The sequence below is a fragment of the Protopterus annectens genome, chromosome 7.part0, assembly GCF_019279795.1.
Source record: "Protopterus annectens isolate FY-2018-M chromosome 7.part0, PAN1.0, whole genome shotgun sequence".
Lineage (NCBI taxonomy): Eukaryota > Metazoa > Chordata > Ceratodontiformes > Protopteridae > Protopterus > Protopterus annectens.
The window spans coordinates 1,091,366,912-1,091,380,928 of record NC_056739.1 but is presented as its reverse complement, the minus strand read 5'-3'; the positions used below and the strand labels follow the sequence as shown (position 1 = coordinate 1,091,380,928).

Sequence of the window (14,017 nt, the reverse complement as noted above, 5' to 3'; positions counted from 1 at the left end):
CTACTCAAGTCAGAAGTTACAAACTTCATGACACCCATGCAAATGGGAACTGAAAGTTCGACTGCTGAGTTCTACACTAAGGCATTGTACGAGCACATCCACTCATGCATGAATCGTGCCATCTCAAATAGAACCAAGATGCTGTCTTCCAAAAAAAGAAAGCCAATCTGGTGGTCACCTGCCATAAACAAACTTTACAACAAAAGGAAGAAACTGTTGCAGAAAAGAGGAAAATCCCAGGATGCAAAAAGCTCTGTTACCAGCCTCAGTAAGAAGCTGAGATCCCTCATAAAATCCTCCAAAGCTAGTTACAAAAATAAAATTGCCAAAGAATCCAAAGACAACCACAAGGCATTCTATAACTATGTCAAGAATCTAAATGACAATGCTCAGATCTGCTCTGAGCTACAACAGAATGGCATTAAGTATACTGATCCCAAGGATATTGCCAGTATCCTGGCAGATCGATTCAGTGTCATCTTCATCCCCCTCTCACCCCCTAAATGGCCCATCTCAATACGGGAAGATTGTCAAATTCCGGTAATAACGGCCACACAGGTAAAAAATGCAGTCTACAAAGCTAAGAATACAGCATCCATGGGACCAGATGACATCCCGGGCTGTGTACTACATGAATTACAAAATGAACTGGCACCTCACCTAAGTGTCATGTTTAATCATACCCTCACTTCAGGCTTCATGCCCACTGAGTGGCACACAGCTACAGTTATCCCACTCCACAAGGGGGGATCCACCTTGGATCCTGGAAACTACCGCCACATCAGTCTGACGAGCCTGATCTACAAGGCCGTGGAATATATTATCATGGAACTTATAAACAAAGACATTGACAACTTTAAAACACTGGACCCCACCCAGTTTGGGTTCGTGAAGGGCCGATCTTGCCTCCTGAACCTGATTGACTTCTTTGAATCAGTCTCCAGAGCCGTGGACGAGGGTAAGGCAGTCCACACAGCCCATCTGGACCTCACCAAAGCCTTTGACACCATCCCCCATTCTGAAATCATAGATAAACTTACTAAGCTGGGCATTAATCTTTACGTCACTTGATGGGTTGTCAACTGGCTTACTGGCAGAACCCACACTGTAAAAGTAGCTGACTCCAAATCCAGCTCCAAACAAGTGACAAGTGGAGTACCTCAGGGTTCAGTCCTGGGACTTCTCTTGTTTGGCATCTACTTCTCTGAAGTACAGGCCAACACTAAGGGACTCTGGCTAACAATGTTCACAGATGACTGCAAACTGGGAGCCATTACTGAATCCCCAAATGATGTGGATACTCTACAAATGGGCCGTACAGAAACAGATGCTTGGTGCCAGAGCCATGGGCTCAAGCTCAATGCCAAGAAATGTATAGTTATCCCCTTTGGGAAAAAACATGTACCTGTGAATTACCACATAGGTGGCAGTACACTAAACATTGAAAGTGTGATAAGAGACTTAAGGACACAGGTGGACAGTGGTCTTACCTTCAATAACCACATCGCCACAACAGTCAGGAAATCCTTCTATGTGGCACACTTTATCACTAAGGGCTTTTCATCCAGAAAAAAGGAGGTCATTGTCCCACTGTATTCATCCCTCATTAGACCCATTATAGAATACAACGCCCCATTTGGTATGTACCTCTCAAGATATCTGCAACAACTGGAAAGGCCACAGAAATATCTAACTAAAAGAATCACAGGCCTAAAGCAGATGCCCTATGCTGACCACCTTAAAAAACTCCAGCTATACTCTGTCGCACATCGTCTACTCCAAGGCGACCTCTGCTTAACATACAAGGCCATGTCAAACCCAGAGCTGTTGGACATGCTACACTTAAAGTAATCCCAATCCCTCAGAGCCACATGTTCCAGCGATCTAAACCTTGTCATCACAATAAAACATGCTGGAGGGCTAGGTTCCTGACCCAGAAACTCCACAGACTCTGGAATAGACTGCCCATACATGTCAAGCAGAGCACCTCTTTGGCCCCCTTAAAAAGGAACCTTGATGATTGGATGGGAGAAAGGAAATTCACCCCGGGTCTCACGTCAGTCACCTTGCTAGGCAGGAGTCCAGGGAAGTAAATAGTGTGGGAAGAAATAGCCAGGGAATTGTTATGGCTAGGCTTGTATAGGCCCTGGGGCCGATAGCTTAGTACCAACCTATGAACCTATGAACAGGACAGTGACTTATCTTGACTGAGTAAGCAGACTTTTTTACTTACAAACTTAGTCTGTTAACAGATTTAAGTAAAACATATTACAAATAAGGAAACAAGCATGACTTGATTAGAAATACACTGTGAAAGGCTGGCTTGCTTGTAGTTGCAGGGCATGTACTACCAATACAAATAACTTTTGCCTGGTAGCAAGTGGGTTGTTAGTAGATGTTGTTCTCTAGCAAACCAAGAGCAGGGAGAAAGCATTCTTTATTGCTGTATGTTTTGTTAATTATTTAGATGCATGGTGTAGTTACACTGAATTATTGCATTTATTTTTGGTTCCCACTCCATGCCCTGTAGCTGTCCATCAGCCACTTAGAATGTCTCCATAGGACTTATAACGTATCCTCAGAAATATCCTCTAAAATTGGTACTCCATAGGCTTCACAGTTATGAAAGGGGAGTGAGATATACATCTTAGCTGCAGTACAAGATCCTAGGTTGGGACCACTCAGTCATCGGAGGGTTGGAAAGGAAAATAGGACACAAAGTAGACAGCTGGAATTATTATATATACTGTCATGCACATTAAGGCTTTTCCTCAAACCTTAACTCCCTCCCCTATGTGCTGAAAGCATATTTAGGCTTGGTAGGTAATAGGGAGTTGCCTTAAACATGTGCTCCTCCCTGGGCTCCTGGGATGGTCACACTTGCTATGGCATCACCCGCCCCCAGCCCTGCATCCTCTTTCTGATCCCCAGCCTACACCACAGCTCATTAGAAAAAGCAACCAGCACATTCCCTTCTTCATATTGTGTATTTCCATCCTCCCTGCTTATGCTGCCAGGTGCTAGAGCCAATAATGAAACTCAGGCCACCTGGGTCATATTTAAGACTTTATATCTTTACACTACTGCTTCATTATCACATTTAATTAAGGAATTGGTCTTTCAGCAAACAGTTAATATTCTGCCTTGATTGCAGAAGATGGAGAATGGACAATTATCAAAACTGGTGTGCTTGGGGTAAGCAAGCTTCCTGCGCTGCCTGGGTAGGAGCTGTGCCCATGACCCCACCTAGTACTTAATATAGTCACTTTTAAAGTTTAGTTTACATTACTTGCAGATATGGAAAATGACTTGCTTTTTGAAAAAAAAAAAGTGTTTGACTTTCTTCTTTTCTCAGTGAGTTCAGAAAAAAGCACCAGTTTCAAAACAAAGTCTTCAAATGTATTTCCTCTCATTGTTTGCATTTGGGAGAAGCCACAATTTCTTCAGTGACTGTCATAGAAAGTAAAGTGCTCATTTCAATGTAAACAAATCTTATTTCTGTCTGGTATTTGATATTGCTGTATTTGTTATGAAATAGGGACTGATGTGCCTTACTTTTGTTTGTTACAGCTCACTGGACCTTATCAGAGGATTGATGTTTGTTTTTGCTTGATAGTGCCTACTTAACCTAAAGGCTCACTTTTAGAGGAAGCTTAGAGATCAAGATTTGATATAATTACACTAAATACACTAATTTTTATTATAAAATATTAAAACATAAATGTTTTTTATAATTCTAGTATTCATAGACTGTAGCTTGCAGTAAATTCATAATGCATTATATTACATGTGCTAAATCATAAAAGATGCGCAGATGTAGCTACATTCAGCCTTAATTTAACTGGTGATCAGAAGTACACAGGTTTTATATGCATATAATTATCATACCATATGTGAAAGTGCATGGAATATGCATGCTAACATACCATGCATATTCAAGATTACAAATTTCACAAAGAATTTCTAGTACCATTCATCCTTTTTTCCATTTCAGGAACTGTTAATTAGCTAATTTCATACTAAATCTTCTGTTGCGCTAACTTGCTATTATTAGCACTTGCCAAACCCCACTCAAGGCACAAGAGGTTCTAACAGTAATGAATCAAACACCTTCAGTCTGAATTTCAACTTGGGCCCCTTTGTCATTGTTTCAAAGTGTTTAGGGTTTTATATCAATGTCTGCCAGTGGCATTTCTGTTTCTTGTCTTTCTTTTCTGATCCATCGTTTCTATATGATATTTGCATCCCCCCTTTACTATGTCATTATTTATTTTACCACTTGTATTCCTTGTTTATTCACCCCATGAGAACATTTCACAAACACACTTCACTTATAAGCAATACTGAGGTGAACTTTTTCAGTAAGAGATAATACCAACATTCCCTTCCTGTTGCATTTCTTTAATCTGTAAACCTGTACTAGAAACACAAAGTTATTATTATACTAAACTGAAATGGTTTTCTCTAGCTATAGCACTGTCTGGTTTGACATTAACCAGCACATCCTGCAAAACTCAACATATTGTTTCCTCATGTAATTTTTGTATTAATTGTTTCATCTGATATCTGCAAATGTGGTGCATGTCTTAGAATTGAATATTTTCATACTGAGTGATTAATAGTGTTGACTGTTTGAATAATGTTCTTGTTGCAAAAGTGTACCTTAATTCCAGGCAATTTCGTTGTGTTTTCACAGCAGTTGTGCTGTGACAAAACTTTGCAGTTCTATATTGACACAACCAAAAACAAGGAGTAAAGTGCCTCAAAAAACAAAAAAGTATGAAGCACCACCAACGAAAAAATATAAAAGGGCACTAGGGGCCACCGATACCTGGGGATATAAATACTGAAAAAACAGTTGTATATTGACTTATTTTTTAGACTTAAACAGTGGCAATAAAAATAAATGTATAAAGACAGCACAGACATAAGACAGAGAGAGAGAGAGAGACTTCTTATTTTCTTGTGAAACAGCATGGTAGATTTTTTAAGCTCTCACTGTTATGTCCAAATTCTGCCTCTATGACCGACAGTCCCACAGATTACTTCTAACCTGAGATCCCATGATGAATGGTTGTTAAAATGACATTTATGAGTTTCAGGTATGTAGAGGTGGCTAGCATTTTAACCCTATTTTCACCTCACCTTTTTTTTCATCCGGACATCCTTTGTGGTGTAAGTTATTTTCATTTTTACTGGCATTGAATTTACAATGACTTCCTGTATAATGCATTTGTCTATGATATCAATGTATGTGAAAATGTAAATTAGTTTTGTTTCCACATTGCTGGACAATAATTTCACTTGCATTTTTGGTGACACTAGCACTTCCTGTCGTATTTTTATTTATTGTTTTTCACCTTTGTAAGGTTTTCACTCATGACCTCCTGTTATACTGTTGCTGGCTTACATGCTGCTAGATATGAGTTTTTTCATCTGAATGACACTGAATATTGTCAGCTCAATGAAGTTTCTGCTCGTGTTGCTGCTCTCTCTGTATAAGATTATTTTCTTTTTTCTCACGTATATCATGTTTGTCATGTTACCCATTGTGGCATCCTCTGGAGAAAGAGTGAGGCAACAGCTTTAAATGGACTTCTGCTGTTTCCCCTAAGTACAGTGACTTTAGTAAGTGATAAAGTAAGATGGATTTGGGGTATATCAGATCCTTCTTTTATATATTTCATCTTTTTATTCATTTGGTCACAAACTTTACAGCTTCAAGTACATGTTTTACAGGTTTATGTATATTCCCGCTTTGAGTTTAAGCTATGATGGCCAGGGAATTTGTGAATTAGGGGTATGGAGTTGGGGTACATGAGATCCTGTTTTTATATATGTCTTTTTTTATTCCTTTGGTCACAAACTTTACAGCTTCAAGTACATGCTTTACAAGTTTGTGTGTATTCCTGCTCCCTCTTTTGAGCTAAGATGGCCAGAGAATTTGTGAATTAGGAATGTGTAGTATTTATTTTTATTTTGCCATTCATTAAATGGGTTTGTAGGCTGATCTATAGACCTTTTTCAGTCACAAGCCAAGCCACAGATAGCAATAGAAATAGAACAATATAAAATACTTATGACCAAGGGAGCCCGCAGGATTTTTTGCAGGGGGGTGCAAATCCAGAGCCCCACCCACATAGCTCACCCCGCCCCTGCCATAACACAGCCCACCCACCCCAAGCCCCGCCCACAGCCATTCCAGTGTCCCATTACTTGGCTATTTCTCCCCATTTACTGTAGACACTGTTCAAATCTGTGTGCATACTGTTTTATGCTTTAGTTCTACAATGATTACAGGCAGTTGGATTTAATTTACAACTTTTATTTCAGACATTATAGCCCAAACACTGAGACATTTACTAAACCTAAACAAAGCAATAGTCTTACAATGAAAACAGACTTGGCATTAAAGCTTCTCTACTTTTGAAACTCACATTCAATGAAACAGCATTGAAACCCACATTCAAAGAAAATGCATCTGGCCAGTGGCAGGTTATTTACCTTTGAACTGTTTTCAAGGAATAGGCTCCTTGCACCGTTAGGGCCATGCAAAAGTTATTTGATTTACCTGATTGTATTAATTATAATATATAATTGAATTATATCCCTTGTATTATACAGCAACACTTGTTTGAGTGTCGCTGCCAAACTAAAAGTAATCTGAATAATTCCACATTAAAGATATCTGAAACTAATGAAGATGTTGTTGCTAGAAAACTGTATATTTCAGTGTTTCATCTACAAATTCAGTGCCTGCTGCCGTCAAAGAATAAATTGCCTATGTTAAATTAAAAAAATGGTAAGCTGGTATATTGCAATAGAAAATGGATGACAAGCTGAAACAGGTTCATAGTTATTAGGCATCTCATGCAAAGGAGGACATCCTGAGGACTGCAGCATACAAATTTATATGCTGTAGGAATAGAACCTCAAGTCTTTACATTAAGATGCAAGTATTCTACTTGTGGTGCTACTAACATAGCTTTAAAACTTTATACCACAATAGAGATACCATTTGTTAAACAAAACAGTTGCACATTGTAAATAGACTTGGCATGAGCAGCAGTGAACTTAGCTTCCCTTAAAACTCACAGTTCCTTGAAAATGCACTTGAAAATAAATTCCACCTGCTAACTCTAACTTGGGCATTTCACTTTCTCTCTCTTACAAACATACCACACCCCTCAAGGCCTCACCCTTAGTGCAAGAAATCTTGACAAAGCCTAAAATAAATAGGGACAGATTATAAATATGGCTCTCAGAAACTTAAAAAATTGCAAGAGTAACAGGATTTGTGTTAGTATGCATTTTTCTAAATGACATGACATCTAAAACTGAAATGTCTCATTATTTAGCAACTTCAATCATTTTTAAGAGGAATATGGGGCAAAAATCTGGACAGCTGAGGGGGTATGCTACCTCCCTCTTATACACACACCAAATAATTCTGGTCAGACTTGAATTAGTTCTGGGAAGGTTGCACTGAACGGCACCGTGCTTGATCTGAAGTGGGTGAAATCCTGGTAGCTAGTGATTGCAGCTCAACAATGTGGAGCATTAAAGCATTTTTAGCAGAGCATTGTTTCATCACTACCTATTGTGTTTGCACATAAGCTGTAAACATTTGCATTTTTTTGATTACTACAGAGTACATTTACCCACCAGAGCTATTGTGTTTTGACTTCAGTGTGGAGCTAGTTGTTGCAGGGCTTGGCTTTTAAGTAAGGTAGCAATGCTTATTTACCATATACCATTAAAGCCACCCAACTACAAGTGTACTAACACACAGACACTGCTATAAGACACTGGTCTCTAATAAAATGTAATGAGCTTCTGAAAATACTGTAATCCTGTCCTTTTATTACAAATACTGTCATATGCATTTCAATACCCAAGGCTTATACATTGTCTAGCTATGTAAATATTCTCTGCATGGCAACAATGAAAAGGCTTTCAATGCTGGTAATTCTTTAACAATATGCTTACTAAAGCTTACTTGCATCTTACAATGTCTGACAAGCTTACTTGCATCTTACAATCTCCGACACGCTTACCTGATGTTCATTAAACCATGGCTACTTAAACAGAACAGGGCACTGTGACAGCATGCAGTTCCTGAATAATAAGAAGCATAAATCAACAGTATAAAATCTGATAGAAAACCAGAACATTTTGCAAAATCAAGGACAGATGAAAAGCCACAGTGATCTACCTTGGATGGGGGAATACCCTGCACACTTACACTGCATAACTGCTCCTTGCCTTCCTTGGACACATTCCGAGCCACTACAATGGGGGCTGGGGTGCAATAAGTATGTCATAATTTGAAATGTCTCTGGCTGACAGTGATGGCTCTGACACTCCTACCTCTCAACTTCAGAGCAAGAAATCTGGACAAAGCCATACATAGAAGTGGGACACAGGCCCAAAAATAAGGCCAATTTTTAAATATTGCTCTTATTAACTTAAATAGAACAGGTAGATCTTGCATTAGTACAAATTTTCTGAAGGGTATAAAATCTGAAACTCAAATGTCTGCCATTATTTTCTAACTTCAATCTTTAATGACTTGCCACTAATTTGCCAGAAAACCACAATTTTATGAAAACAGACCAAAATGTGATGCAAAAATACCTGTCAAAAAAGGGACACCTTTTTAATATTAACAGTTAACTTGAAGCAGCTAACAAAATAAGAGCATCCACATGCATTTCTGAAATAAAGGTAATCTATAACTGATCATTACAGTTATAATTGTAAACCCTCCACATTTTCTTCCAAAATTGCAAATTTGGAGGAGGGATTATTAGGGAAGAGCAACATTTTGAGCCAGAATTGGGGACAATTGAGATGTTTGGATATTCCTAATCTACAAAGTGATTTGCTCTCAACCTCTTAATGCAGGAAATCTGAACAAGGGCAAATATATTGGGGAACATACAAACACTACTAAAAATTGCTCTTGTATAAACTTAAAGACAGTCTTGCATTAGCATGCATTTTTCTGAAGGTTATGACATCTGAAACTCAATGTCTGTCATTTAATGGCTTCATTCCTAAATGATTTGCTAGAAAACCACAAATTTTATGAGGAACAAACCAAAAATAAGCAGCAAATATCTATTCATTCTGCAAAGATATGGACAACTGAGAGGTATAGTTCAACTGGGGCTGTGAGTTTGCTATCTCCCCTCACAAAATCATGGTCAAATGGAGCCCCCCCCCTGCAGCCATTCCAATGTCCCATTCCTTGGTTATTTTGCCCCATTTACCATAAACACCAATGTGCATACTGCTTTAGTTCTGCGATGATTTAGGATTTCATTTGAAAGTTTTACTTTGCATTTTACAGCACAAACCCTAATACACATCTGTTAAAGCAATGCAGTCTCACAATGAAAATAGACTAACATTAAAACTTCTCTGCCCTTGAAACTCATGCATTGAAACAGCACTGAAACCCACTTTCAGAGAAAATACATTTTACCAATGGCAAATATTAACTCTGGGCTGTCTTCAAAATCATAGGCCCCTCGAACATAACATACACATGCTGTTTGATACACCTTCCTGACTGTATTACATTATATTCCTTGTACAATACAGTACAGTTGTTAAAGGGCATTTTAAAATTTATTGTTTTGAAAATTTTTCCAGTAAACAATCAAACACCAAGCATCCACCAATGACAAAACTGCCCAATTCAGGACATTTCCATCATAAAAGTCTACTCAAGTCCACCAGTATCAGTAAAAAAATATACACAATCTCTGTAGTAAAATCCACATTGAAGAAATTTGTAACTAATAAAGAGGTTGCTGCTAGCAAACACTTTATATGTCATTGTTTAATCTACAAATAAACTGCCTGTTACCCTTGAAGAATAAATTGCCTTTGTTGCATGCAATAAAAAAAATGAAAAGCTAGTAATACCGCAATAGAGAATGGATAGCAAACTGTTAACAGGTTCATAGTTACTAGGCATCTTTGCCAAAAGGACTGCAGCATCCACCCCCTTTACAACACAATACAGCATCAGCAATGCATTTACCTACTGTGGGAGTAGAACCCACAGCCTTCAGCATCTAAAGCAAGTACACTATCTGTTGTGCTATTAACAATGCAAGCAGACTAAACATAAGCAGCACTAAACTTTTGCTCCCCTGCAGCTCTCAGCTCCTTGTAAAATCTACTCGACACTCAGCTGTATCTCTGAACTTTGCAGCACAAGAAATCTGGAAAAATTTATTGGGGGACAAAAGGCCAAAAACCAGGGACACATTTTAAACATTGCTTGTATAATGTTTGAAAGTTGCTAGAATAAAATGCTGCGTTACCACCATACATTTCACTGCCACATCTTGAACCCAGGGGACCCCGTGCAAAACAGTCAAAGCAACATACCACTATGCCAAATCAGCTGTTTTGTGAAAGAGGAAGACTGAAACTTTACCATTTAGTGAATTCAGTTCTCACCATAGCACAGCTGTCAACCTCTTGGCACAAAAGATCTGAAAAAAGCCAATAATGGGTGACTACAACCACCAAACATTCAGTGAATTCAGTTCTCACCATAGTTCTCAACCTCTTAGCAAATAACACCCGGACAAAGCCAGTAATGAGAGAATATAGCCCCCAAACATATTCACTGAAATCAGTTCTTACCATAGCTCTCAACATTAGCAAAAAACCTGGATGAAGCCAATAAATACCTGAACAAAGCCAATACTGGGTGAATACAGCCCCCAAACATATTCAGTGAATTCAGTTCTTACAATAACTCTCAACCCTAGCACAAAACCTGGATGAAGCCAATAATGGGGGGGAATACAGTCCCAGACACTACCTGAACAAAGCCAATACTGGGTGAATACAGCCTTCAAACATACTCAGTGAATTCAGTTCTTAACATAACTCTCAACCCTAGCACAAAACCTGGATGAAGCCAATAATGGGGGGAATACAGTCCCAAACACAGGAATACATTTCAAATATCCATCTTGTACACTTAGAAAATTGCTAGAATAAAAGCTTTTGTCTTTTGTTACCATGCACTTTCTGAAGAATATGAAGTCTGATATTGAAATGTCTCCATTTTTTTAACATTTGTTAACCAGGAAAGTCTGACTTTGAAAAAAAAGCAAATTGTTAGCAGAGGCCCAGGGAGAAACACTCCAGACAGCCAATAATAAAACCAGAGAACATGTAGCTGTCATTATCAGGCAACAAGGACATAAAATGCAGAAACCACAGATTTTATGAGGAACAGAAAAAGTATGAGTGAAAATCCTGCAACATTTTTACAAATGGTGGTGGGTAGGGAATTCAGGCTCTTGCCACTTGGGCCCAAGGTACAGGGTTCAAGCCTTATTCTCTACCCACCACCATGTACACCTGGGGCATTTTACACACACACACACACATCTGTGTTCCATGTACTTTTGCCCCCTGACTATTACAATGAGGGTACTCTATTTACATTTCAGACTGCTAATTATGATTTGTTTGTAAAAACTGGATTTCACCTGTAGGTGTTTTGTTATATGTAGAAGTGGTGAATAAAACACTGATAACATTTGTCGTGGTTGTAAAATCTTCACATCTCAGAAGATGAATAGTAATCGAGTCCCCACAGCTATGCAACTTTCGGGTTTCAAGTTCATAGCCATCTCTGGCTACAAGTACAACAGCAAATGGCCATCTTTGAAATTTTGGATACTGAATCGGAATAGAACACCGTGCAACTTATTTCAAACTGTAAATGTTTTACCTTTGCAAAATGGTGTACCTGCACTATTTGCTTTACCATTCCTTTGATAAATTCCAAAACGTGAATAACAAAGTTTGAAGTTCTTTCTCTACAAAATAATGTACGTTTTCAGACTTATGAGGAGTCACGTTTGTGGAATGCCGTCGTTCAAAACAACGGGCAGTTAATCAGTGTGGCTTACCTGAGCTTTAATGAAAATAATGTTGTTCGCCTGAAGTACCATTCAGTATCTGTTTCATTTTGACAACAAAGCAGTCGTGGCAGCTCAGCATAAATTATATGGTTTTAATCTTCACAAGCCCTTCCCCCGAAATGTTAATAACCCAAAACCTGAAACAATTCTAAACGACAGCTGGAGTAGAAGACAGTTCCACACACACACACACACACACACACACACACACACCTGAAAGTGTCCCATCGTCCGTCTACTCCCGTTCCAGGTCCCATCTTCCGATCCTGCTACTTGCTATTCCGGTCCCATCTTCCGATCCCGCTATTCCCCATCTTCTGTTCCTTCCGAATCAGCAGTCTGAGTTCCGCTCACAAACTTCTAAGCGAGTGATGATGTCAGCATGCGACTGGACTGTTAGCACAGACTTCTTAAAGAGGAGCACATAAAAAAAACTTTTGAAATTATCTAGTCAGCCGATTCAGGGGGTGCAAGTGCACCCCTTGCTTATGACACTGAGATTGTAAGGTATAGTCAGTTATCAAAAAAATGGAAAAATTGTTAGCCACTCATACAGGCATATTTATAAAGAGGCATAAATGCAGTTGAAAACTATACAGGACTTGCACTATAAAACAGAAGGATTTATAAGGAGGAGGGAGCAATTATACTCATACTATGCTGTACAAATATAGTGTAACAGAAGTAGTAGGAGAGGTTAGTATGATTTCTTAGTTAAGTATACAGAGTTAACTTATATTTTTTATTCTCAGTGATGTTTGGAGAACTTACATATTAGTACATACAACAGCATACTAGTAACCCCATTGTTACATTCAGACACAGCTTACATTTGAGAATATTCTTTAGCTACCATCCCTGCTGCAACAATGTAAGTAATGATCATTCATTAAGTGTGCATGATGTGCCAATATGGGTGTGACGATAAGCGGTACTGCCAGCTATGCCAAGAGAAGTACGACAGTGGATGTGTAACATATGCCAGCACAGTTAGCTGGAATTTTGTAAAGAATTATATGTCATTTGTATATTAAACTGATTTGTACAGATGCTTATGTTGAAAAATGTATTTGTAAAGCTGCTTGTGTAAAATATATCAACAGTGTGCCCTGCTGGAAAGAAATGAAATTTATTTATTGAACATTTGTTAACTGGGAAAGTCCGACTAGGACAGAGCCTATTGTCAGCAGAGGCCCAGGGAGAAATGCTCCAGACGCATGTCTTTGGATTGTGGGAGGAAACTGGAGTACCTAGAGGAAACTCACGCGAACTCAGGGAGAACATGCAAACTCCACACAGAAGGCACCCCAGTCAAAAAATGAACTGGAGAAGCTCTTGCTGAGAGACAACAATGTTAACCACTGCATCACTGCGCCACCCATAATGCATTATTGTAACTGAATTAAATGTATATGTTTTAACAGAGGATAATGGAAGAGAAGAGGTTAATCTCAGTCCAGCCAACTTTAAAATATATCTGAAATGGGGTTAAGCCATAAAGATGGTATCGCACAGTTTTGAATGGAGCCAGAGACACAATGTCTGTGCTAGAGAATAGTTTGTAGTTCCTATAAAGGACAACATGTTCTTGAACTGTTTCTTACAAATGTAACATGTAGGTGCACTATTCCACTGGTATAGCCTTCCTTAGACAAGTCTGAGTACAAACTAGTAACTTTCTCTTTCAAAATCCTTAAACTAGCAGATGAAAATATAGCAGTATTTAAAGGCTTCAGATGTACAGACTTTCTACAGTTCTATGATGAAGTCTCAAATATCCAAAGAAAGTCATAGACAAATCCGTGATCTAAACCTATCCTGAATTATGGTCACTTTTGTTCTGAAACATTCTAAAGCAGAGGTGAGATCAGACATAGCATACAAGGTAGTCCAATCTATAGCACTGAGTAGGGCGTTGAGATGTGATAGTTATTTAATTATCTGAAGAGGTTTTTCAAATGCTCTTAATGACCAAATGGATTTAATGGGTGAGAGGTTACTCATAGCATTGGGGAATATTTCAGTGTGAAGGCACTTATTTTGTATGTTGG

At 38.6% G+C, this 14,017-nt stretch overlaps 1 protein-coding gene across 1 annotated transcript in view; it reads right to left on the bottom strand.

Moving 5' to 3' along the window:
* CORO2B (coronin 2B) overlaps positions 1–12,203 on the bottom strand; it is a 1,242,233-nt gene extending 1,230,030 nt beyond the window's left edge. The window contains exon 1 of the mRNA XM_044077673.1: positions 12,180–12,203. The gene's annotated coding sequence lies outside the window, so the exon portion shown is untranslated. The remainder of the gene's footprint in view (positions 1–12,179) is intronic.
* Positions 12,204–14,017: the final 1,814 nt, after the last annotated feature.